This window comes from Neovison vison, chromosome 7 (assembly GCF_020171115.1).
Source record: "Neovison vison isolate M4711 chromosome 7, ASM_NN_V1, whole genome shotgun sequence".
Lineage (NCBI taxonomy): Eukaryota > Metazoa > Chordata > Mammalia > Carnivora > Mustelidae > Neogale > Neogale vison.
Window position 1 is genome coordinate 129,363,998 of NC_058097.1, and position 27,842 is coordinate 129,391,839.

General features: G+C 42.5%; 1 protein-coding gene and 1 non-coding gene across 2 annotated transcripts in view; both read left to right on the plus strand.

Annotated features, from left to right (window-relative positions):
• MAML2 (mastermind like transcriptional coactivator 2) overlaps positions 1-27,842 on the plus strand; it is a 346,273-nt gene that overhangs the window by 132,609 nt on the left and 185,822 nt on the right. The window lies entirely within an intron of this gene.
• LOC122914766 lies at positions 1,471-1,577 on the plus strand. The gene has a single exon (XR_006385846.1). It is a non-coding gene; the product is annotated as a U6 spliceosomal RNA (small nuclear RNA).

Here is a 27,842-nt window from a genome sequence, read left to right on the forward strand (position 1 = left end):
TGCATTTCACCATGTTGACATCATACTGTAAAATTCACACATTATATAAAAAGAAATCACACCAGGAAAGTACAGGCTACCACAAATAGTAGAGAGAAAAACACATTACTGAAGTTTACTGCTTAGTAACAGATTTAAGGATTTGAGCTTCTGATTCTTAAGAATTTAATTGATGCCAGTTTTGAGAGGCCCTCTAATCAGTGCAAGAAGAAGGAAGGGTAAAAAAAAATGAGATATAGTAGACCCATGATGGGAGAGGAGAGTAACAGATTCCATTAGGCGCCGCTAACATGATCTCTAAAACACGGAGACTCTGATGCCCACTGTGGCAGGGATCCCGGAGACATGGGTCCTTGTTCTCTCTCTGCTGTTAACTTAAACACATTTCCTCCCCTATAACTCAAAGGCACTGAACTATTTCTGATAGTTGTGGTTAAAACACACACACACACACACACACACACACACACATCTAGGGTCTTTGCCGAGACCTCTTAATGCATATGCTTTTATCTTTATAAACATATCAGTAGAATTAGAGCCCCATAATTTAGTGACCTCTTTATTATCCTGAATATAATTAACTCAAAAGTGTAGGTAAGACTATGTCAGCAATTCCTTAATACTGTCCCCTTCCAAAGGATCTCTCCTCCTCAACCTCCTTTATTTTTGTAACATATTCTCATATTTCTGTTACAGAACTTGCCTGGAGCAATGTATTTTACTTAGTGTGTTTGTATGTCTCTTGTCCACACTAGACTCTGAGTTCCTTGAGGGCAAACACCATGACTTCTCTTCTCTTTTTCGAGTCCTCACATAGTACAGGGATTGGCTAGTAGGAGCTCAATGAATACTGAATGAATATTTAATCAACTTGGTTGGGCAATAGCATATTTCGTGTGTGTGTCAGATACTTTCCACTTGCCCCTGTGGATCCATCTCCACCCTTTTCCAGCCTGCTCTGGCCAGAAAGTTGTTGCTCCTTACAAAACAGCCTGCTGTTCACGACTCTCTCCTTGCTTCCAGAAACTTCTTTCTTCTCTGGGCCTCCAGGCTTAGGGAGAGTGACAGTGTCTTTGCTATTATCCTGGGGTTCCTGCTCTATCATTTGGGACTCCCTACTCCCTACTCACACCTGGATGATTACTCCACAGCCACTCCTCAAATTATCCTAATTGGAGTGTACCACCTATTTCCTGTCAAGACCTTCACTGATATAGTAGATAAGAAAAGATTTCAGTTGACAGTGTGTTTTTGAACTCAGATTATTAAGAATGATCAGACTGAATTTTTTGGTAAACGTCTCAACAAATAATCTTTATATAGGTTAAGTATTTTTATACGTGGCTCACCATCATTGATGCACCCATTCCTGAGTATGATGTTATAGATTCATTTCATTGTCTATACCACAAAAGCATTTTTGCATTTGAGTTAGTCATTTACTTATGTTTACATTTGGTCATTGATGTGCTCGCTTCGGCAGCACATATACTAAAATTGGAACGATACAGAGAAGATTAGCATGGCCCCTGCGCAAGGATGACACGCAAATTCGTGAAGCGTTACATTTGGTCATTGATGTCTAAATGTATTTCTCTGTGAATTGGGACCTATTCCCCTGGAATACAGTGCCTCAAGGGAAAGAGTGCCATCTTTTTTAGCTAGCAGCCTTATGGCTGACTGACCTCTGAGGAAAAAAAAAAAAATCTGGATATCTATAAATTATGAGTATGGCCTATTAAGTATAGAGTCAGATCTGACAGCAAACATTTTGTACATTTTTAGGTTGAATCTGATGGGACTTGTTACATTCTTTTCTAAAAGCAGCAATTCTTAAGGAAGTATATAACCAGTTGATTAGTGTATTCATGGTGAAGTAATCTGAAGAACTATTAAAATTTCCACCCTTTAGAGAGTATTAAACATATTAGTTCAAGCAGTGGTCTAATGCCATGCCTTTGTCATTGATAGGTAAACACCATGAAGTCAGAGACTTCCTTTTTTTTTTTTTTTTTAAGATTTTATTTCTTTATTTGAGAGAGATAGAGTTAGAGAGAGGGTGAGAGCGGATTGAAGAGCAAAGGGAGAAGCAGAATCCCCGGTGAGCAGGAAATCTGATGTGGGGACTCGATCCTGAGACTCTGAGATCATGACCTGAGCTGAAGGCAGATGCTTAACTGACTGAGCCACCCAGGTGCCCCATCAGAGACTTTCCATTTTGTATTCTGCTGTATCCTCAGTGCCTAAAACAAAGCCTGGCATCTAGTAAGTGTTCAGTAAATATTTGTTGATTAAATGTTATTAGAATTTGGATATATTACTCAAGAGTCTTTTGTGGCTTTGACTATATTGTCATTTATAAGTGAGAAAAAAGATGACATAGGTTCATATTTTCAACAGATATGTATCACATTCTTACTTTAGCCAAAACACTGTATTCAATATGTCCTTTGGGAGCACACATTCTGTAGGTAAAAAGTACCCTCCTGAACACAACATTAGTCATTGGTGGACCCCATCTCAAATGGCTTCTCTTCTGGATCAAAATATTTTTGTTCAAAGCAAGCTTTTACCTCCACTCTCCCAATCTCTGATTTTTTTTGCCAGCTTTGCAGAAATATATTGAAGCAATTAGCACTTTCCTAAAGAGTGTCTGATTCTATTCTGGGATTCCATGGCTGGTGACCATGTTGTTCCTTTTCATGTGTATTTGATTACACCAGTAAAACTGCTGGAAAGCTATTCCCTCTTGCTTGATTTTTTTTTTCTATCTCATCCACAATGGGGAAGACAGAATCTTCCTCCTTGTCTATGATTTTTTTAAAGGTTTTATTTATTTGACAGAGAGAGAGAGAGGGAACACAAGCAGGGGGAGTGGGAGAGGAAGAAGCAGGTTTCCCCCTGAGCAGGGAGACCAATGCTGGGCTCAAACCCAGGACCCTGGGATCATGACCTGAGCTGAAGGCAGACGCTTAATGACTGAGTCATCCAGGTGCCCCTTGTCTATGATTTCAATGAAGCCATGGTTCCATTAAAGACTTCCCCAAGTCCTTTAATTTGGTTTTCTTGTGACTGCAGTTGAACTCTACAGGATTTTATCTTCATAGACGTTTTGATTTATTCAGAAACACTTTTTACTTATTTGACTATAAGTAGGTCCTTGATGTGAGTCATTCTCAGGGAGTAATCCTAATGGTCCCAGAATTTGGAACATACAGTAGTAAGACTCCAGACTTAGGGCAATTAATTGTTCCTTATTCTAAATAGACTTCTAGAGGATACAGAGTTTTTGAGGGAATGGCACATGGCAAGATAGTGTTGTAATTGGGAAACTCACATTCCCTTCTGGCAATTAAACTTCCTACTTCTCTTCCTCCCCTCCCCTGTCCTCCTGATCTTTCTCCTTTTTTCTTTTTTTTGAGTGCCCAGAGATCCACTTCCCTTTTTGGAGTCACATTTACATGGTAGAGAGAAATGCTTTGAGAGCCATCAAAAAGGTGCAAATAATTATTCTAAATAGTTGCATACAATTAAGCACATGCCATTTGTTCTAAAGAACTCATCCTGAAAATAATTCTTTACACTGTATTTTCAGATTTCATGCCATGCATCCATAAATAAATGAGGCCTTTCTTTTCTTTTTTATTAAGGAAAAAAAAAAGAGGGACAAGAAAAGCCAGCCATTTGTTCTCAAAAGAGGTGAAAAGCATTGTAATCCCATGAAATCTTGCTTCTAGATCAGAAAACCAAAAAGTTCAGAAGTGCTTGCCATCTTGGTTGTTTTTGTTAACATGGAATTGTCTTTCCCATTTTTTCCCTCCTTTGTTACCTCTTTGCTCATGTCATGTAAGGATCAGTGCCACTGTTCTTGGCTTTATCTCCTGAAATGGCCAATTTCAGCTGGGCCCTTAATGCCATTTCAACATCTCTTCACCCCTTCACCCCTCCCCACCCCCGCATTTTGCACTACTGCAGATGGAAACTTGTCCAGAAGTTCCTAAGATGTCAGCAGGAAGAGGCGGTGGTGTGAGGCATAATGGTGGCCTGAAGGAAATAATAAATTGCAGGAGTGTTGCTATGAGGAACGTACTAACTTAAGCCATCTTTCTCTGATGAAATCTGTCAGGCTCTTAGTTTTCCAAATGTGGGAACTTTTCGTGCTTGTTTTCCTCTTAGACACAGGATAATTCCCAAGAGAGATTCCATTCATTCCTCATAGAGAAACAGAAGAAAAAGATTGAAGTCGAGCTCATAGCTTATTAGGAGAATTGTATTTACTCAGATTTGATTCAAGAAATGGACTTGGACCATCAGCTTGTCCAAGCTGGAAGTGTTCCCCATTTTGTATCTGGACCACGTGGAGTTCAGGCATGGGTTCTCCTGACCAGGGATGTCACAGTTACCCTGAACACTAAGTAGACTAGTGAGTGTATCCATAGAGATTAATGATGGGCAAAGTCATTCATTAGGGGCATGTGTACCTATTTTTTGTGACTGATCTTTTCATCTGTTTGAACTACGGTTCTTATTACCTTCTAGTTGGTAATAATATAACTGAATTCCTCGCTGTGTGTGAAGTACTAACACTTTGCTTTTCTTAATTTACCCAAGTGGATTCTTGGCCACCATCCCCCTCTTTATCTCTCAGGAGAGAGTTTTCAATAAAGTTTTCTTCTTGCTATAAAGTGACTCTCTTCTGGATGGAACTAGAAGTTGAACCCTGCTTAATGAGATGGTTAGTCTTCATTTTGGCATTAGTCCAAACTGATGAGACATGCAGGGACTTTCGCATTCATTTTTTTTTTTATTCATCTTTTATAGAAAATGTGGAGACTTCTGGGTAGGTTTGGCTTCCTGCCAATTAATGTTGCCACTGTTTTGCCATGATGCATGTTCACATGAGTCAACAGAAACCTTTTTGACTAAGCAGTTAGATTTTGACTAAGCAGTTAGATTTAGCGTCAGGGGACTGGATGTGGGGGAACTAGAATAAGAAGAGCCATGAGTCCTCAGACAGAAGCACTGACAAATGAGTTCCCAACACAATGGAGTCATCAACAGTCCCACTCATCTCCCCGGAACAAGTTCTACATGACAGACAAAGAAGTGCTCACTCTGTCAGGACTTGCTCAAAGACTCACAGCCCTGGAAGAATGTGGCACCTAAATCTTAGAGAGGATATAGCCCCTTTGAGGAATGGGGCCCCCAGCCCAATGCTTCATGTCTGTCTTCATCCATCCTCGAAACCAGCCTCCCTCTGAAGATCCCTGGTGATTTCTTTTTGCCTACCATTTCAGTGAAGGAGACCTATCTAGGTCTTCTAGCAGATCAAGGGGAAAAGGCTAAAAAACATTTCTCAATGTGGTGTGGTTGAGGTAACAAATTCCTAGGCTGCATTACTAGAAATAAATTTTTTGACCTAAAGAACGTGTATCGGTCAGATTTCACTTGGTGGTTGTAAGTGACAGAAAATACAGCATAAAAGTAAGTTAAGCAACGTACTTGTTTATTTCTCTCTCTTGTAAGAGAAGTTCCAAGATATGATCCAGGAGAGGCAGACACTTTGCAGGTCAGTGATCTATCTACATTCCTTCTCTCTTGCAGCTCAGTCGGCATGAGGTGAGATGAGATGGCAGCTGGGGCCCAGTCAGGAAGAAGGGGGAGGGAGCAGCAGCAGCTGGGACTACCCCTCTCTTTAAGGACTCCTCTCAGAAGTCACTTGCAACACTTCCATACAAATCTTTGTCACGTGGTCACTTCTAGCTATAGGAGTATCAGAACAATGTAGCCTTTACTTGGGGGTAATTATGTGGCCCATAGGAAGAAGGAAAGGATGGTTGTTGCTTTGCCTTTTGGAGAACAGTGCTCTCTCTACTTGCCAGGAAACTAGTCTTTTCTCCATGAGAAGTGACAGGCCTCCTCTTCTCTGTCTTGTCCATGGCACACCTGGAGTATGTTTCTCAGTTCCAAGAGCTACACTACAAGAGATATAAACTCAGAGATAAATCACCAGAATTGTGTGAGAACAGAGACCCTGCATCTACTCCAGTGTTGGTGAAAGGAATGGAGTAGACTATATCCTGTGAGGAACTAGTGAGGGAACTTTTGATGGGTAGCCAGGAATTTACTCCATTCTCAGAAAAGACATAGGGAAGACATGAAACCTGACTTAGGACGTTCAAAGAGCTATTAGGTATACTCCCAGTTGGTAGAATTAGAACAGGCCCTAAATCAGTGAGTCTGACAACAGGTAGTGTGGAAAGGAGCATTTTCTGATCTTCAGAGAAATCCTGAGGTGAATGAGCTATGCCTGGGAGCGTGGACTTGGCTTGATGTGGTTGAAGGCATTGAAGGAGTGAGTGGCCGTGGGGTCAACTGATAGCCTTCTAACATGTCATCCTAGCTATAGTCTTCCCAGCCACTTAGGCCATTCTGCACATTGTCATTAGTGATCTTCTAAAATGCAAAATAGATCATATAACCTGCCAGATTATATGGCTTCCCATTGCCTGTCTAACCACGCAGTTCCTTCTGACCTTGTCTTGAGTTACTTGTCCAAGTCTCCAGATGTCATTTCTGCTTCCTCGAACATGTCAAATTTCTCTCCCTTCTGGAACTTCACGCAGGCTGTCCCCTCTCCCAGAGCACTCTTCTTTCTACTGCTTTCACACTCTACCTGGCCAACTTCTCCACATTCTGAAGTCTCCACTCCTATCCCTTGGAAGAGGGATTCCCATGACCTCTGACCCTCCCTCAGCACAGAGCAATCACTATTTACTAGGTACAGTTATAGTTACAGCAAGTGCTTATTTAATGATCTGTCTTTCCAGCTAGACTGTAAGCTTTCTGAAGGCAGAGTCTGGTGTCTTTAGATGGAGCCAACTGCCCAATCATGGTAGGTGACTGACAATTGCGTGGAATGTTCGTGGAAGATATTCAAGCATCCACAGAGAGGAAATGCAGGCTAAGGTTGAGAGAGAGTCAGTGGAGGTAGGAGTAATGTGGAATGGAACACAATAAAGATTGTCCTTTGCCCCGGTCTCCCTTACATTCTTTCTGGAATGGTGGGATTGAAGCATGTGAAAGACTCGCTTCTCTCTGGTTGCTCGGATTGCTTCCCAGCTCCCAAAGAGTCAGAGCAACTGTTAGAGCAGAATTTGAAATAGTAGTTATGTTAATGGAGGTCAGAATTACTGCAACTGGATTTATAGCTCCAAAAATGGACCCAGATTTATTTTCTATTATTTAAAATTAGTTCTGTTGAGGGAGGAGCCAGGGGCTTCCTGTATATAGACCATTGCTGATGTGTCTCTGGACTTCAACCTTGTTTGTTTTTTTTTACTTTTCTGGAGAGTGTGACTGTGAATCTCAGTGAGTCGGGCAGCACGTAGGGTTTTGGCCACACTGAGAGCATAATTTGCCTGTGAGCAGCTTTAGCCTCCCAGGCTATAGTGGCCTGAGCGGGCCACCCCATCTCTACCTTTTCTTGGGGTGATTTTTACAGGCACTGAGTAAACTCCTGCCCTCAACTACCTACTGCCATTTGCTTCCTGATGCTTAGCATTCCACATGTAGAGATGAGACTCACATACAAGGACCACAAGAATAACATGTTGATTTAACTTCACATGGAGATGTATTAAATCCTTTTGGGAAAAAGGGGGACATTGGGTCATGGAAAGACTGGGTGGAGAGGAAAAAAGGGGAAAAGTTTGAGACAGGAGAGGTTAGCAATTCTAAGAGGTCTGGGCAGGCAAAGGATCACCTGCACGTAATTTATAATTTTGCTTAACCTTATTTACCTCAAGCAGGAAGATAGGAACAATTTCTTGTTTGGGGCTAAGAGGGGAGCCAAGGAGTATTTCAGACCAAGGAGTGGGCCTCCTGCTTCCAGCACTGGGACAGGACATCCTCCGTTCTCCACTGGAATTACACGATGGGATTCTACCATCTGTCTTTATCTTCAGGGGGTGAGATAAACAGCCCTACTGCTGCCTGACCACTCGTTCATCTCAGTGGTCGATCCCTCCGTGCTGCCTTGTTGCGTAGGTCTCTTTCCCCGTTATACACAGGTATCAAAAGTAAGTGACTAGGCAAACAGGGCAACATTTCTCTACGAGAAGGGGTTTTATGCAGCCCAGAGTAGTTGTTACCTTACAAAAAAGATTTTTCAAGTAGAGTTCTTTTCTGAGACCGATTGGAAAAAACTAACTTTTCCTAGAATGAAAGTCACCCCAGCGGCATGAGCTATTTATTTTCTCAATTGCTGCAAGAAAGCACATGACCAACAATCTTCTTGTCCCCACCATTTTTGCTTTTAAAGGCACGGGGTCACTCATAATGTTGCGTATACAAAGCATTAATTAACAAGTCACTTTTTTACTCATATTTACCCTCTAAGAATTTCATTGTTAATTAATTTTGTCATGCTCAGTTTGTTCATCTTTGTCATAAGGGTATATGCTGTGAAATTATACAGTTCAAAATGTATAGATGATCGGAGAAGCTGAACTCTCTTGACATATGTAATGACAGTGTTTGGATTCTCTGAACAAAACCTCTCTGAACAAAACCGGCTGGTACAATTAATCATTAACCTACTTGCTTTAGGGATTAAGGGGGAGAAAATATTAACTCTTCTGTGACTCACTGTAAATCAGGAAGAGAGGAAAGATGGGCGAGCAGGTAGTTTTTGCTATCTAAAAATAGACAGTAGTTTGCTCATCAGAGTATAATTTTCAAATAAACTGCTAATAGCTCATCTTCAGGCATACACATCTGGCCTTTGCCTTTTTTGCTGAGTCATTGGAAATTGTCCTTACCATGGATGTGTGTGTCCCAGCTGTTCTGTGCAACTTTCTCTTCACTTCCATTGGATCCTAGTAAATCATGCTTCACTCTTTTTCTACCCAGCCTATATGTTCGGTAGCAGAGATTAGTCATCACTTTCTTGGTGAAGCAGATCCCCAAAGGCACAGACAATTCGTATTTAGTTTTCGGAGTTTGTGACCTGATGGAAGAATCATGTTGATATTCCCCAGTACTTTCCCACTGGAGTAAATGCAAAACTTCTCCATCTCTGGGTCATTCCTAGAAGCTCAGCCTCTGAGCTTTCTTCCTCTGGTCACTTACTGCCTCTGAGCACTCTTGGGAAAATATTCTTACCCCTCCACTGGAGTTCCCCAGAACTATCAAGTAGTTAGTTGAGGGGTTTCTGGTAACAGACATAAAATCTAAGAGAGCGATGCAGCATACTCTGTAGATATAAATATATTCACTTTTTTTTTTTTTTTTTTTTTTGAGAGATGGACCAGCCTACCCAGGACTTTGCAAGAGATTATATCATGGCATGGAGTTTTATCAGAAGTTAGATCTATAGGGGAGAAAGCCCACAATTGAGGGAAAACTTGAAGTAGAAAGATTTGGTTTCTATAGCTTGCATATCTACATTGTTCAGAATATTTGGCTCTTCAAATTTCCTTTTGCCCACACAGAAACAACCAGGAAGAAACAAGTTCAGGGTCTGAATATTTTTAATCTCTTATTTCCCAAGCAAACATATGTATCACAGAATTATGTCGTTTCTCTTGGAAATTTTTAAGCACTTTAATTCTAAATATAAAATCTCACCTATTTGACAATGTTCCTTTAAATGTCAGAGAGGCTGGAGAGGTTTGAGGGGCAGGGAGGGATCAAGAATTGAACCTCAGAAGGATTTTAATGCATTCCCTTCAGTGTCTTTTCTTCCCGAGAATAAAGGGAGGGAAAGGAGCCAATGGACTCAGCCCTGTAGCAACATTTTTCCCCAAGGAATTTTGTATTTAGTTCTTGTGCCTTTGGCTACTAAAGAAGAGAGACACATTTAGCTCATCTGAACAAAAGAAAGCAACATTTCAGAATGTAGTTCTTTCATTTGTAGTTTTTCTAGATTTTATCTCATCCAACTCCAGATTGTAAACTAAAGAGAACAAATCATTAAATGCTACCAATTTATTCTCTCCTTGCAGGAAACTACTTTATGTTAAGGTGGTTTGTTTTTTACTCAGGCAAAATGAAATGGAGGAAATTATCTAGTGGCTTCCAACTGGGGAGAGAGCCACACCACATAATTTGAGCCTCCAGCTAGTCCCTTTCCCAAATTATGCTTTCAACTCTCACCTTTACTTTGTTCAAATCTAGGTTTCAACTAGGCATATACAGTATTGCCAGGTCAAAACTAGGGCCTTAATAAAACTGACCCCTTAATAAAATAATTAAACTGGTCTAGTTAATCCATACCTCCCACCCCCACCAGACACCGCCTCCACTCTGCCACTCCGGCCACCAATTCAACTGACCATTGTTCACATGAATTTATTGGACTGACCACCTGGTCTGCTATTATAAAGACTGGACTTCCTTTTATTTCTGTGACTATCAGTTTTTATTTCTTATTTTGAGGCCATTTCTGGGTTGTTTACCCTTTGATGGAAAGACCTGTGCTTTGTGTCATTCGGTACCACTTAGACAGACAGTAGGAGTATAAAAAGAATGCTTGAATCCAGATAACAGGAGGCTTGGATCCTCTCCCCTCTGGGGACCGTCCCCTCTGCAGACACAGCTACAGTGAGAATTGGAAAGGAACACCGAAAGAAGGAAAATACCACATGGTGGAATTGTCAGCTGCCTTTGATATGTCTCTTAAAATGCAGGTCAGAGTAGTAGATGAAGTTATGATTGTCTGGTTAAAGTAAATGGACAAGTCAAATAGATGTTCCTCACATTCTGTCTTTGTTTCTGTTTTTTTTTTTGTTTGTTTTTTGAAGGGTAAAGACCAATGAAGAATAAAGATCTTGCTCTTTCTCAAAGAGAAATTTCCATTTTGTTAGAAAGGAGAGTGCCTCATTTGAAATTGATAAATACATTACTTCTTTAAATATGTTCTAGAAAATATAGTTTGTCTTTTTGAACCTCATAGGATTAGCCGTTTTATCACTATTTCTTCTATTTCTAGAGCTAAAGATGTTATATAAATAGGATAGCTCAAAAAACCCATCAGCATGTCTTTAACATGGTGTTCTGCCAAGTGAATATTACAATATGATCAAGATGACAGTGTCTTTCTAGCTGGGGAAGCACAGTGGAACACAGTTCTGTTCCTCCAACATCGTGTTTTCATCAATGGAAGAGAGCAAGAGCCAGAGAATGAGCACAATGGTTCCTGAATCACTTACCCAAGTTTTAATGGTATACATAAGAGATGATTCCTGGATTTCACAGTACTGTAAATTATTCTAAGAAATGTGCTCCACTAGAATTTTTACTTTCAAATAATTTGATTCTAGTGCACACGAGGGCAAGGTCAGATGGCCTGCAGGAAGCAAGCCAGGTAAATTTCCATGATTCATGATCACTGGGCAATGTCTAGTTGGAGTTGATCATTCATGTTGGCCTATGTCCCTAATATAGGTCATCCCAAGTATGTATAACCTGACTGCCCTTTGTAAGACTGGAAGATAGTCTTATTCTGCTTCCATATAATGGAACACTGAGAGTAAGTAGCTAGAATGGGGTCATTCTAAGAAATGCTAGCTTAGCTATGAAATGCTTCCCAGTCTTTAGAATTTTTTTCCAAAAATTTTTTCCAAATTTTTTGCTGTGTCAACAGGACTTGGGTTGGAAGACAAAGGGTATGATTATAAAATCACAAAGCACCTCTTCATAGATGATCTCCATTTTTTTAAAAACAATATGGTCTTATGACTAGAGGTCTTTGTACCTTAAAGATGATTTGTGTCCAGGTGACATTAACACTTGATCTAGAGCTCTTTGCCTGACAGAGTCTTTATTTCTTAGACTAGGTTTAGAAACAGATATGTCACTATGACATTCCTTGTTATGAAGGACCATAGAGGAGGATGGTAAGGACCTAGTCTTGGACAATCTGGCGAGTGTTTCATGTAATTTTTGTCAAAAGTGAAAGCAAATCTCATCCTTCAGAGAAACTGTGTGGTTCCCGGACAGTCCTTTTTTTTTTTTTTTTTTTAAGATTTTATTTATTTATTTGAGAAAGAGACAGTGAGAGAGAGCACGAGCGAGGAGAAGGTCAGAGAGTGAAGCAGATTCCCCATGGAGCTGGGAGCCCGATGCGGGACTCGATCCCGAGACTCCAGGATCATGACTGAGCCGAAGGCAGTCGTCCAACCAGCTGAGCCATCCAGGTGTCCCCCGGACAGTCCATTTTTAGTGTCACAGGTTCCCACCATGTTCTTCAGCCAGCCTTGACATTTGGCTTTGCAAAAAGCTTAGCCTCCCTTGATTTCGAAGCTTCTCCTCTCCTCCCCCAGACTCTGTTTATTCATGGGCTGAGCAACTGCAGAAGCCCAAACTTCACATGATTATCTGGATTTGTATGAACATCTGGATTATCTGGATTTGTATGGCCTTGGATGCCACCCTGTTGGGTATGAATCCATGCAGAGATTTCTGCCCAAACAGCTTCATCAGTGGCCTTCCAGCTGGACTTTAACATTGTCACTGACAGAACTCAGACGCCCTAAGGTAGTCTGTTTCTCAGAGCCAGCCTCTTATACCTCCATGAGGTGGTCCAAGACAAGAATTTGGGTCTACACCTAATTAGTTCAAACCTTCCTTCACATGCTAGAACCTTAGGTAATTAAAATAACTCTCGGGGCACCTGGGTGGCTCAGATGGTTGGGGCTCTGCCTTTAACTCAGGTCCTGATCTCCAGGTGCTGAGATTGAGCCCCACATTGGGCTCCCAGTTCAGCAGGGAGTCTGCTTCTTCTGTTGCCTCTCCCCCTGCTTGTGCTCTCTCTGTTTCTCTCTACCTCAAATGACAAATAAAATCTTAAAAAAATAAAAATAAAAAACAAACTTTTATGAGGGGTGTCGTAGGTTAAATGTCTGACTGTTGGTTTTGGCTCAGTTGTGATCTCATAGATCATGGGATCGAGCCCCGAATCAGGCTCTGTGCTCAGTGGGGAGTCTGTTTAAAGATCTCTCCCTCTGCCCCTCCCTCTACTCAAATGGGTATATATGCTCTTTCTCTCCCCTTTTCTCTCTCTCAAATAAATAAATCTTTAAAAATATAACTTTTATGCTTCCTCTACAGTACTTTTTCTACTACTTAAATTTCTTCAGTCCTTTGCATCTTTCTTATATAATAGTAGTTTGTGTTCTCTCTTTGCCTAGCCTTGGGTGTCCTCTAAACAAGTATCAGTTTGGTTATCTCCCTTCTAACAGGGGATCCAGAAAATTGAACACTATACTCCCAGTGAAGTCTGACAAGAACAGGGTAGAGGAGGCCTAATCTACATCTGCAACTTCAGAGTTGTTTTGGAAGGCACATTATATGACTGATGGGTATTGAGATTACCATCATCTAGAACTCTCTGGATGACATTGTCTCTTTCAGAATAGGCCCTCAGTAAAATTTTGATTACTTAAATTAAATCAGATCCTTTTTATTCATTAGCCCCTGCTAGACTGCTTCGCTCTAATCCTATTCATTTTGTGCAACTGATATTTTAGTCCAAGTTCAGAGGCTTGCATTCATCCTTATTAAATAGAACTGGTTCATGGTTCCACCTTGTTGAGAGATTTTTCCTCTCGATTCTGTTGCTCAAAATATTTCTTATTGCTCTCGGCTACATGTCATTGATAAATTCCCTAAGCATGTTTTTATAAATGTAACCAAGTCATCACCATAAATTATTAAACAAGACTGGGAAGAGGTCAGAGTTCTGTGGCATGCTGTAAGAGCTTTATAGACTGTCATTCTTCCATGAATTGACTCTAGATATGGATGTGAAACTCATTACAAATCCCTCTAAAAGAGGTGGCCAGTAATAGCATGGATTCCGTGGTCAAGCAAACCTAGGTTTCAAAATCTAACCCTTCCCCTCACTACTGGTACAACCTTGGAGAAGTTCATTAAAATTTCTCATCAATAGACTGGTCATCTGTAATAATACTTCCATACTAGGTGGTGGTTGTTGTTGTTTGTTTGTTTTGCAAAGTAAGTGGGGTAATGCCTAAAAATTAAGGACCAGAATGTGGCTCATGTTTGAATCCCCAGGGCCCTCTCTCCTATGAGTTATCTGCTTCTTGTATGCAAGGGTACCGCCAATTCTAGATGCATCATCATTAGAAGTAAAAATTCAGTGATCTATTAAAATAACTTCATTAACAGTGGCTTTTTAATTTCTCTTAACATATATTTTTAAAGATTTTATTTATTTATTTGATAGACAGAGAGCACAAGTAGGCAGAGAGGCAGGCAGAGAGAGAGGAGGAGGAAGCAGGCTCCCTGCTGAGCAGAGAGCCCGATATGGGGCTTGATCCCAAGATCCTAAGATCATGATCTGAGCTAAAGGCAGAGGCTTAACCCTCTGAGCCACCCAGGCGCCCCTCCTCTTAACATATTTTTAATGTGAAATCATTTCCTTGGGGAAAAAAGGGGGGTAAGAAAAATAGGAACTCAGATTTTACTTGCTGCCTTTATGTCTGGTACATACATCATTAACCTCAGTCTTACACATTTGTGTATGCCTTGGCTCTGAACTTTAGAAGAAAAATTCTTGTAGTCATCTTTAATATTTTATAATAATCGATTAAGCTGACTAACAGTATAAGTATAAGTTCCATCTTTAAAGCTACTTACTCCTGTGATGTATTCTTTTCTGAATGAAGGTTTTATTTCCCTGGATAATTCAACAAAGTCACTTACAATCCTATCTACAGCAAACAAGATAGTGTCGATTTGGAGTTCTAATAGCTTGTGTGCCTACAGAATGGGTATGATGAAACATGGCATGAATTAACAAATCTGTCGGGAGAAAAACTGATTTGCTGTCACAAATGAACCAGTTTTGCTGTAATTTCAAGGCCATAGATTTTCGATTACCTGAAATTAGTCATAGTGGTAGGAGACTACTTTTCTTTCTAGTTTACCCCATGACAGTGTTAAAAGCCTGTTTCAGATATTTCAAGTAGAGAATTTAAAACATCCATTTTAAATGAATTTTAAAATCTTGCGTTCCCCTTAGACTAACCCTTGGTAATCAAAAATACTGAGATAATATATAAAGATTTACCAGGTAGTAAATTAATAAGCACAAACTGTACTATGCAAAATGTCTACTAGTTTAAAAAAAATTCAATAAGAAGCCTAGATTGGGCCCTATTGGCTTTAATTGTATAATGGAAATCCATTTATATGCATTACCAAATTCTCATCAAATCATACCTCAGGGCACTAATAGGGAAATCGCCTCTTATATTAAACTAGATATGTTAGGAGAATAATGGGTGCAGAGGTGGTTGTTTCCATGAGTGGAACCAGATGTAGAAAAAAATCCAGTCCCTAACTCTGGACTAGAATCTTCTCTTGGCTAATAGGATGTGGCTGAATTCCAGGAATGTTAGTTCAGTTAAAAAAGTAATGGTGTCTCATCAGTGATTCTTTGGGCATCAACAATCTTTTGCTTGTAGGATTTCTTTTTAAATGAGCAAATACATAGCCCATTTGACACTGCTCTGACTCGCCCTGTAGAATGCTGCCTCATAAGATTTTCTGTGACACTTCCTTTCAGTGATGTTCCTCATGTGCTTTTTCCCTCTGCCCACACCGTGTTCACCACCGAGTTTCCACTGTCAGTCCCCTCCCACACACAATTTCACTCACGCATGCAGTCCTCGAACCTCAGAGTAATTCGAACGACCGATCACAGTTTCGTACACGTTATGTAGAAAAAAAACTAACTTCCTCACAAAGGGCGTAAAGTTCACATAAAGGATTTCGTATTTTCAAGAACATTTTCTTCTGTTGAGTCTCATTTCTGTTTAGTGTACTTACTGCTGTCAGAGCGTATGCTCTGTCTTTACTTGTGGGACCCCCAAGCCAGTTTTCTCTGTTTGACTGGTTTTCCCATCAGAAGTTTTTAATCATGAGTCAATAAAATAATGCGCTACAATCACCTCCCCCCCCCCCACCCAGGAAAGGGAAAGATTGCCTAAATATCTAGGTAAATTTGAAAAAGGATGGGGGCCCGGGGAGGGGGGATGTGAGACTTGTTTGATTTCTGTTTTCTGTTCCAGCAAGAGCTGATCTTAAAAACTGAACGAGGACGGTACTAAGGACTGCTTAAATCAGACTTTGTATCTGTGTTATAAGCTTCCAACTTGAGGAAGCTTAAAAAAAAGAAAACCAAGGTTTCAAACATGTGCTTGTTTCTAAGCAAAAACTTGGCAACTTCTCACGTTGCTTTCACTAAACCTAAGAGTTCTCATACAAGTGAGGTCTGTTTTCATCACTTTCCAGCAAAGATTAAATAGCAGGGTGCCGGAGCGATGACTCTGGTTACTAAGACTTTATTGCCAAGTGAGAAACATCAGAGGGACAACTCCATTTCACCAGGGGCCAGGCTACCTCGGCCACATGAATGCCAGCCCTAATGCCCGCTGAATTCATCGGTATGCACAGTGCCCGAGTCAGGAGCAAACGCCTTTTCTGGAGTACAGAGTCCATAGAGCAGTGTGAAAAACACCAGTACAGAGAACAGTAATAAGTGGCCCCTTCCTGAACATGACCCTGTCAATTTAAAATTTTAGTTATTTTATGAGAAATGGAGAATTGATACTGGGAGTTTGAGAAATGATATTGGGAGTTTAAGCATTTACTTCCAAGGCAATCTGGGCTAGTATCAGCTGTGATTTCCTAAGTGCATACACCATTTTTTCGTTTATTCATCCATCCATTTGAAATTGCAGATGTTAAATAAAATCTTTAAAAAGGGGGAGGGGGTGCCTGGGTGACTCAATCAGTTAAGCATCTACCTTTGGCTCAGGTCATGATCCTGGGGTCCTGGGTCCTAAAATGGAGCCCCACACTTAGCTGGGAGCCTGCCTCTCCCTCTCCCTTGACCCCTCCCCCCCTCATACTCTCTCTTTGTCTCAAATAAATAAAATCTTTTCATCTAGATTTTTAAAAAAATATTTCATTTATTTATTTGAGACAGAGACAAAAAGCACAGGCAGGGGGAGGGGCAGGGGGAGAAGCAGGCTCCCCACTGAGCAGCGAACCTGATGAATGCAGGGCTAAATCCCAGGACCCTGGAATCATGATCTGACCCGAAAGCAGAAGCTTAACTGACTGAACCACCCAGGCCCCCCATAAATAAAATCTTTAAAAAAAAAAAATGCAGATATTTCTAGAGCACCTGATGAGTGTCAAGGAAATTCCAAATATGTTTCTTTCAGTGTAGGTCATGGCTTAATTTGGCGTTCTGAGAAAAGCAGGAACCCAGAATCTGTATTTGAGTAATTATAACTAAGACAAAAGTGGCTTTTATTTAACTACCTACTATGTGCCACTCTTTATATATTATCTTAGGGGCACCTGGGTGGCTCATTGGGTTAAAACCTATGATCCCAGGGTCCTGGGATTGAGCCCCTCATCAAGCTTTCTACTCAGGAGGGAGCCTGCTTCCCCCTCTCTCTCTGCCTGGCTCTCTGCCTATTTGTGATCTCTGTCTGTCAAATAAAATAAATAAAATCTTTAAAAATATATATATATGTATATATAATCTTAATTATCTAACTTCTAAAGAAAGTATGGAGGGATGCCTGAGTGGCTCAGTCAGTTAAGTATTTGCCTTCAGTTCAGGTCAAGATCTCAGGGTTGTCAGGATCCATCCCCAAAACCGGCTCCCTGCTTGTGGGTTGGGGGATGGTGCAGAGAGGGGGCAATCTGCTTCTCTCTCTCTAAAACAAATAAATAAAATCTTTAAAAAAAAAATAAAGAAGGCTTGGAGAAGGCAGCAAATAACATCCTGGAGCAGTAAGAAAAAGCCGCTCAGAGGATTACCGGATATACCAACAGTTTGGAATAAGGTTAAAGGAACGTAAGTCGGCACCAGGAAGGTCCAAGGAATGGGCCAGCTCCATGGGCCAAAGCCTGTATGTGCTATTCCTGTGTGTTTGCTTTGTTGGTTTGTTTGAGCTATGATTTTAAAATCAGTGAAACCTGCTTCTTTCGATTTAGGGGCATTCATCGAATCATACTGTGCTTGTGATATTTTGTGCTTCTGGTCACCTTTGTCAAAAGTCTGTATCCCTGTGTGGAATGGTGACCTATAGTTGTTAAGGGAGCCCCAGAAACTATGGGGTTCAAGTTGACACTCGGATGCACACCACCTGTATAACCTTGGGCAAAGGATTTCAGGTTGGCTGCGTCTGTTTCCTATCTCTAAAATGAGGATAGTAATAGTTCCTACAGAGCAGAGTTGTTGGGAAAGGAGATGATGCATGTGAGTTACCCAACATGGTAGCAAACACGGACAAAGTCATTATTCTAACCACTCCTTCTGCTATACCCATATTGCTTTTATAATACAGTTTGGTACATCTCTTCTCTCCCGGGACTCCAAAAAGTACTCTGTTTCTCCCGTGATTTGATAGGCAATTTGTAAAAGCTAATATATAATTCATTTAGGAGCAAAAGCTAATTATGCTATATTGCTGTATAATTTCCTCTAGTGTGCAGGTACCTGACACAGCTTATTAAAGTAAGAAAGCAAATCCTGCCATCTATCAGAAGGCAGAAATTTGTAAGTTCTGCATCTGGGCTTTACTGCCAGCCAGATTTCTGCGGAAGACCCAGAGCTCATCCCCCTCGGACATGGTCAAGGCCCCCGCAAGAGGCAGCACCATCCTACGCAGACACCTGTGGAAACATTGGAAACTACAAAGGGAAGAACCTGCCATGAGACACCTGGTCAGCCCCTAACTGCTCAACCGAGAGAAAGCTCTTTGGTTTTAACACTTGGCTGCCCCTTCTCGAAAAGGCCAATTTTCCCCAAACCCCATTATTCCCTTGTAACAGAAGTCCCTGAGGCAAACAGACCCCAGGATGGAGCATCTCAGACTTTGCTTGAGCTTTGTCACTGCCATGAGGAATAGCTCCGCTGAGAGCAGCTTGGCTTCTGGACTATTTCTCACAGCTACACCTCACCTAACAGATTCCTTTATAGCAAGACACTCAGTCTTCACATAGTGGATTAGGGTGCCAACTGGACCAATAAAACACAAAGAATATGAGGGAGGGACTCTATATCTTCATCTTCCCCAGAGAGTTCCACTGTGGGGCAGGGGTCGGGGATGGGGCATAAAATCACAAATCCTTCCCAAATGATTTGAGCAAATCATGGAAAACCCCCTTCCTTTTTTTTAAGATTTTATTTATTTATTTGAGAAAGAGAGAGTATGAGGAGGGAGAGAGGAAGGCAGAAGGAGAAGCAGATTCCCCACTGAGTCGGAAGCTGCATGCCAGACTTGATCCCAGGACTCCTGGATCATGACCTGAACGGAGAGCAGACGCTTAACTGACTGAGGCAGCCAGGCACTCCCTGGAAACACTTTTTTATTAAAAAATTCTAATGTTTAAAAATCCTGGGTATATTTAGCAAATATAAAAGTAATGACTGCATATTCAGGGTCCTGTGTGCTCCATTTGCGACTCTAGGTTTCATGCAGACACTGAATTTTAAAGTGTTGAAATCCTCTCCTTCCTCATGGTTCGTGGGTTTTTTTTAAATTATTATTATTAATTTTATTTATTTGACAGACAGAGATCGCAAGTAGACAGAGAGGCAGGCAGAGAGAGAGGGGAAGCAGGCTCCCTGCTTAGCAGAGAACCCAATGTGGGACTTGACCCCAGGACCCTGGGATCATGACCTGAGCTGAAGGCAGAGGCTTAACCCACTGAGCCACCCAGGCGCCCCGTGGGTTTTTTTCTAACATGGTTCCCAAAGTATCTCTCGCCTGACCCAAGGACGGGCGATGTGGTGCTATGCTGGGAGCGATGTCCTCCAAGGCTGTCCCCACTTAGTAGACTGCAAATGTAAACTTTCCATCTCCCCATATCCTAGGGAGCTTTTCCCCAGTCTGTCCAAGAAGCAAACTTACAAATTTATTTTTGAGTCCTACCCCTAGTTCTAGCAAATATACCGGGTATACATATGTGTACATATACATATGTATATGTATACATATATACAAATATACCGGGTATATTTGTATATATGTACAAATATACCATGTACAATAGGAATTCATGGAAAGCAAGCTTGGGTATGGAACTAAAGAAAAAAATAATGTAAAAAAATGCAAAGCTGGGGGAGGAGTATGTCAAATTCTGTGATTTCTGTGCAGTTTCGCCATAAACCTAAACTTGCTTTAAAAATGAGTCCTATTGATAAAAGCAATGGCAAATTCATGACCTTGGAAAATATAAGCAGATACCTTGAATACAAAAGCTTGAGGAGGGATATTCAAGGAGAAAGAGCTTCCAAGAAGTTTTCTGTTGCTGTACCATAATTAAACAGTATGATAAAAAAAAAAATCCCATTCCTGTAGTAGAAGTTAAAGAGATCCCTTACCCCATTCCTTCTCTTAAGCAAGAGGAAGCATCCTAGAATGAGATAATGTTGAAATGTAAAAAATGGCTTGCTTAGGGGCACCTGGGTGGCTCAGTTGGTTAAGCCTCTGCCTTTGGCTCAGGTCATGATCTCAGGGTCCTGGGATTGAGCCCCGCATTGGGCTCTCTGCACAGCGGGGATTCTGCTCCCTGTCCCCCACCAACCGCCTGACACTCTGCCTACTTGTGATCTCTCTCTCTCTCTCTCTGTCGAATAAATAAATAAAATCTTTTTAAAAAAAAATTGCTTGCTTTGAGTGAGGCCTGGGTTTAAATCCCAAGTCTGCCTTCCTACCAGCTGTGTGGCTTTGGGGTAACTACTTAACAGCTTTGACCTTTAGTTTTCTCATCTGTAGAACAGTAATATTGGCATGTGCATAACAGAGTTGATGAGGGTTAAATGAAATATTGTAAGTGAAACCACTAGACAGAGTCCATGCTTGGCAAATGTTAGTTGAAATTAATCAGCTTCTAGTAGCAATACCCGGGGTTTTGTGGCTTAATCCTGTGAGGAGGGTTATCAGAAGGTCAGTCAGTGCGGAAGGAAAGCTGGAGGGGGACGGAACGTAGGTATGTAAGTGCCTAGCAGTCTGCCTGACACACTGGAGGCCCCCAATAGATTCTTGCTGAATATACAAGGCTCTGCACGAGAACACCTAAAATTTCATATGGCTGGTTGCTTTTATCCTCAGATGTGTTACTTTGATGATTATAGAACATCACGCTTTGTGAGGTGCATTTATAGCTATTTAAGAAAATAAACAAACTCAGACCTGGGAGGTAGCTTGGACAGATCTTAGAATCTATTTCGTAGAAGTGGAAAGTGAGCTATACAGAGAGTCTCTCTCTCTCTCTCTCTCTCTCTCACACACACACACACACACATACACATCTAGTAAAAGAGCAGAATTAGAACTTGGGTCTTCTAACAGATAATCAGTTTTTCTACTGTATCTGTTGAAAGTTAGGGAATCTCTTTACCCTGTATCCACTAGGGGGAAAGTGCCATTCTAACCACTTAAGACAGCATGGATGAGACATAAGCCTGAGTCTGGGAAGTATAATAGAAGGGAAGGTTTTTGGTCTTGTATTTAAGATTTTATTTATTTATTTGACAGAGAGATAGCGAGAGAGGAACACAAGCAGGGGGAGTGGGAGAAGGAGAAGCAGGCTTCCTGCCGAGCAGGAGTCCGATGTGGGGCTCAATCCCAGGACCCTGGGATCACGACCTAAGCTGAAGGCAGACGCTTAACGACTGAGCCACCCAGGCGCCCCAAAAGGGGAGGTTTTTGTTGGGTTAGGTAGCGGTTGCTTGTGATATTGTATGAAGGAAGATAGCAGAGGACAAACAGAAAAGAATTGGTCAATGAACAGATATTTCACAAAAATATCCATTTCCAAATAGTTTTACTGTTTCTTTTTTGTTGGGGATTGAATGGTCCCTGATGGCCTTCCGCATGCATTGCTGAATGCATAAGGCCACTGTCCGTAAGTTGTATTTAGGCTTTAATGACAGTTTCTCATGATATTGGGGCTGAGTGGACACTTGGCCAAAAGTGACTTTTTTGCCTCTTAGACTTATTCCCAAATAACATACTGTAAAGGTTTGACGAGGGTGGGGGTGGCATGTGGCCGGGCAAAGAGAGAAAAAGTAAAGAAAGGTTTTCTTAGTAATGGAAGGTTTTCGTGGTTATTATAATAGTTATACAAAATAAACTAGCTGATTCTTGTTTAGGTAGAGCAGAAAAGTAGAATTTTTGCCTTTCTGTAATTATGTAAGACTACGTAAACATCATCTTGATGTGGAGGGTGGCCAACGCCCACGAGAAGAAGGAGCACTGAGGGGATGAGACGAGGTGGTAGCTGAGCCATTTCTGCCTTTGCCAGAACCCCACGGCTCAACCGTCAGCCTTGTCATTTTTTGGAGGGGAGTGGGGTGGGGGGATTCATCTGCCTTCTTAGGCAAAATTTGAGCACACACAGTGCAGCTGTAACTGTATAATAAATCACCCCAAAACTTGGTGGCCGAAAACAATGACAACCTTTATTTTACCCCGGAGCCTGTAACTTGGGCTGGGCTCTGTCAGGGATTGGCCCGGTTCGGAGGCAGCTGGAATGGCCTGCAGGCCAGGGGGCTGGAGTCACCTGAGAGCTCCCGGGCTCACATGTCTGCTGCTTGATGCTGGCTGCTTGGAGTTGTCAGCCAGAACACTACATGTGGCCTCTCCCCGTGACCTTGGCTTCCTCACAACATGGTGGCTAGGTTCCAAGGATGAGAACCCCGAAAGAGAGAGCCGAGTGGAAGCCGTGTCCTCTTCGTAACCCGGCCTCAGAAGTCACATAGCAACAATTCCACTCTACTGTCTGGGCAGAGAGCAGTCACACGCTCAGGCCCTGATGTGAGAGGAGGGAACACAGACCCTGCTCTTGTGGGGGAGGGTCCAAACAGAGGGTCCACACGCCATGCATGGAGGTATTGTCACAGAGCTTTCGAAGAAGGCAGGCTGTGTTCTTCCTGCAGCAGCCTTCCTTTTCTTCTTTGGCATCACCGTGTCCCACCCCAGGCCCTCACCCAGTACCTTCTTAGGCACCTCTGTGTCCTTCACCCTCCCCTTGTTCGGTGTTACTCCACAAGGCAATCCCAAAACTCATTCCTCAGTCGTCCAGTCTCAGGGGGACCTTGGAGGTTCTGTAATTTCAGGGGCCACTGTACCTGCCTCTCCCCGCTCTCGTGTTCAGACTGATGGTCCCATCCGAAGCCCTTCCTGCTGGAAGACAACACCAGGCTCTTATTCGGCCAGAGTGGCCACCCACTGAGCCGTGGATGGTCACGTGACGCAGGGGGGCTGTTCTGGGAGAAAACCAGTGAGCTGGCAGCGAGAGGAGAATGGGACAGGCACATCCTGAGAAGCAGATCCCTCCTGAGAGATGGCATAAGCCATGGAAGAGAGAGAAGAGTAGAGAGAAGAGCAGCGAGTCCGGTCCTGGTGGCTCCCCGGGAGTCCTCCCGGGCCACATACACCATGGTGGCCTGGGACGGGGGTGCCCGGCACTGGCTTTTCGAATTTTATTTTTGTTCTGCAGCCGCAAAAGCCTAAAATATCATCCCGTCTCTTAAGGTCTGGAGCAAGAAGGTGACTCGTCCGGAGTCCCAAGCCGGTTAGGAAGGAGCCTGCCCTTGAGTCCTGGCCGTGTGATTCCAGGGCCAGTATTAGTCTTTCCTGAGGGTAAGGGCTAGGTGGAAAGAAGCAGAAATCTCGAGGTTAGAATTTGGGAAGGGGGGGTTTAAAAAAAAGCCAGGAAGGAGATTCAGGGGTGAAAAAACAAAAGGAAACCAAAGGATGGCTGGGGACGCAGCCTCTCTCTTTGATATTGTCGCTTGATGTGAGGTATTTCTCCCCTTTCCTGGCTTCCGTAGATCTCTTCCTCTCCTTCCTTTGGGACGTGCGAACTTTCTCCCCCTTTCGATGGAAGGGTACCCGTTGGCACATCGCGTTATAGGAAGCCCGGGTGAAGCAGACTTTTCCTTTGAAAGGTGTTTAGACGGGAAGGTCGTCACCACACGTGGCACTCTGTTGCTGGGAAGAAATACGATGTCAGGCGGAATAATACAGACTTGACAGACAGTCCCACAGACTGAAGCACTCGGGGACAAAAGCAGAGTAAACCCTTTCTCAGGATGCTGCCTAATCAAATTCAGGCGTGTGTAGAGCCTGCAGCCCTGTGAGGATGACCATTTCACCGGCCGCGATGATTAAAATTGGATTCTTTTTGCAGAAGAGGGTCAAAATTAGAATTCCGCCGAGCATTATCTTCTTCCCGCAAAGGCCATGTCATTTTTATAAGGGATGGTGTTGCCTAGAAATCCTCCTGATCCTTTTGTTCTTCCTCACATCTAATCCATGTTCGAGTTAGCAGCAAAACCGGGTCCCAGACATATCCAGGGAAGCACAAGAGACAATTAACACCTACCTCTTGGAACACTGGGGACGATTAACAAGATATTGTCCCGCAGCTGCGTATGTTTTTATGTTTACCACAATCAGGCTTGATGAAAGCTGGCGTTTGTGACATCGTCTGATTCCTCGTGGTGGTGGTGCGTGTAGGAGGTCGGCTGCTCCGCTCCATTTTCATCTCTCAGGCAGTCCCTCCTAGAGCCTTTCCTCATAGTGCCGGGATTAACTGATGGTTCCCCGTGGCTGGCGGAACCGCATAGGAAGGTCAGCCCTCAAATGTGCTTATCCCACCCCTGGCTCTGCCTCCCGATCAAAGTCAGGGGTGGCTTCAGAGAGGCGGCCCCCCTCTCAGTCCGGTGCCCTCCACCTGCTCTCTATCCAAGAGCATTAAAAACCAGGCACTGACGTGTAACCGGGGTCCTCAGGACGGCGGCTGGCCTCACTTTGTCACTGCATCGAGGCCTGCATCTTCAGTCTGTCCCCGGAAGCTGTGTAAGAGACTTGCACAGATCCACGGATGTCTTTCATTGTTTTCCTAATCATTTTCAGTGTGTTTTCCCACAATTTTTGTTAAGTCTCGATGTCTCAGCCTGGCCATGTCTGGGGAGGGAAAAAAAGAAGGAGGAGGAAAATTCCCACAAAGCGATGTTGTTTTAATAGGTCAATTTATTTTTTTTAAGTTAGAGAACCTAAAGTTGTAGATCTCATCAGGATTTAAATTGTATCCCAGATGCAGGCTCTTATAAACACACACACACACACACACACACACAGCCAAGATCTCAGGATGTTCACCCTTTCCCACTTCCCCCTAAAAACTCCCTCGAAAATACCACTGTCTACGTATTCCAATATGAACAGATAAATTATTCCCAAGATCTCTGTCCTCTCATCAATGTTCATTTCTCTCCCATTCCCCTTTCTATTTCATCTGGATATTCTTTTGATTAAATGTACTTGAAGTTGCTAATAATGTCAGGATAAATATTTAGATTGGATACAAAGACATTTGAAAACAATGGAAAGCAGACTCAATGTCCTTGCCGCTTCCCCATGAAAGAAAATGTATTTCTAGGTGTGTTTTAGGGGCCAGGAAGGCACAGCTCCAAGTAAAAACCCATCCCCCTCCCTGTCAGAGTTTTAGTTTTAAACGTCAACATACCTTGTAATTCTGGCAGTGGCCTGTCATTTGGATAGTCGTCTGCAAATGCTACTAATGTTATTTTGGATAAAAACTGTCTCATTACCGTGTGTGTTGTGAAAAGAAATGAACTCACAGATCACCTGCGTTATTCCTTCTCTTCCTGTGTCATCCCTGTCCTCTCCTGATGCAGTTCATTTCCCGGGGGGACTGAAATGCCCCTGAAAATTGACAGTCACATTCTATTATAACATATTTTTCCCATTTAATAACATGGTATAGGTAATGATTCATAATCCTCAAAGGGCCTCCTGCCAGTGACAACTGAACTCAAGTAATTGAGAACACCATGCAATTTGGCGGTGACTACACTTTTATGTTTCAGTCAAGAGTTAAAGCATCAGTCTATCTGGGGACTTTCAGGAAAATGACATCCTCCCGACCCATTTCCATGTGTGTTTTACACATGGAACTCTTGCTTCTTCAGACCGCCATGGCCTCTTCAGACTATGAGTTCCATAAAGGCAGGGTAGTTTCTCCCTTTCCCTTCTGTATTTTTGGTGCTGAGAAAAGGGCTTGGCGTGTCGTGTGTGCACTCGGGATTTTCGCTGCCCGGTGGCCTGTCAGTCAGGGAAGCAGCTTTGGTTTTGAGCTCCCATCCATCAGTACCACTCCATCGAAACTCCCAAGACCCCTTCACCCCTGGGTTAAAGTGAGTGGTATTATTCTTCCAGCCCTAAAGCAGCACAGCTACCTCCTCCCCATGACCTGATGGCCTTTATTCGGAGCCCTTGAAGCCCCTCCCCGAATCACCACCTCACACAGCTCCATTAGGACAAAGTGACCTCTCTTCTCAGTTTTCTCACAAACCCCTCCAACGTCCAAATCCAAGGCTGTCTGAGGGGCAAGACTTTGTGCCCAACCTAAAAGGAGTCCTCTCCAGTCATGAGCACTGCCCCAGAATCGATCCTGGCCCCTCAGCGCTTTCCTACCTCAAGATGGACCCCCTGCCTTACTCCATAAAACACTATTTTTTTTTTTTTTTCCTCAGAATCTCTGTTAGGTCTAAGTGTAATTATGTCTGTAAGTCACCTACAGACCTGTGGCATCTGCCAAATGGTGAGCTTTCAGTAATTAATGGCTTATTCATTTTTATAATGAGTTGTACTCTAAAATATAACTACAAATTATAAAAAATATTAAGTTCCTAATTCCACAGATATGGAGACAACAGTAAGGGCTTATAAGTGTGGGCTTGCTAGGGGATTTAACCTTGCTTCGAGTGCTGCCACTGACACCGACTTCTTCCCTGACTCTGGGCACATGGCTTGACCTCTCTGAACCTCACCTTCCTCTGTAAAATTTGGGTCACAGGACTCACCTCATGCAGTAGGTCTGGGGAGATAACTAACGCCTGTGAGTCCATATTAAGTGTTATGCAAACCGACGCATCCTTTTTCGCTGGCACAAACCTGTCTGAGTTGGAGGTGTTCACAGTAGGTGAACTTTAGAACTGAGGTTTCAGAGAAGTTGACTTCTCCATTTCCTTGGTGTGTGAAGAACAGATTTTGATCAGGTGGAGGAAGATGATGGGAAAGTGTGTCTTGATTCCCTGGAGTGACAAGGTCTGTGGATCCCCTCACAAGATTTTTTTTTTTTTTTTTTCCCAGCCAAAGGCTACTACAGCACTTTCCTTTAGCACACCATAAAAATAATTAAATAAATAATGAAAGAAAGAAAGAAAAGGAAGGAAGGAAGAATGAATGAATGAATTTAACCACAGCCAGGGAAATTTTTGTTGGCTTGCATTTGAGATATGTTTTTAAACTGCAGAACAGAGTTTAATTTGGTCTCCATTTCCCCTGATGAGGAATAGCATCTCTACTGCGAGAAAACCTGACACTCCTTTATTCTTGCAAGGATGGTGAAAATTTTCTGGGTCACAAAACAACCAGTAGAGGAAGAAATGAAGGTGCGTGCAAGACTCCTAAAATAAATATTCCTCTGTGGCAATTATTAGAAGGCTTGGATTAAGAAGCTGCCAACCCCAGGAGTTTGGGCCATCCCTTCCCTCTAGTTTTTCCCTCGTTGCTTTGTTCGATGTTGCTTGGGTAGGTGGCAAGCAGGAGCTGCTGTGCCCCACGTTTTCGAAAGTGCTTGGAAATGCTGAATGGCAATTATTAAACAATGCCTCAGGGTTTGTGGGCTCCAAGAATATTACTCTAGCCGAAGGCCAAATCAAGAAGGTGTTCTTTAAAACAAAT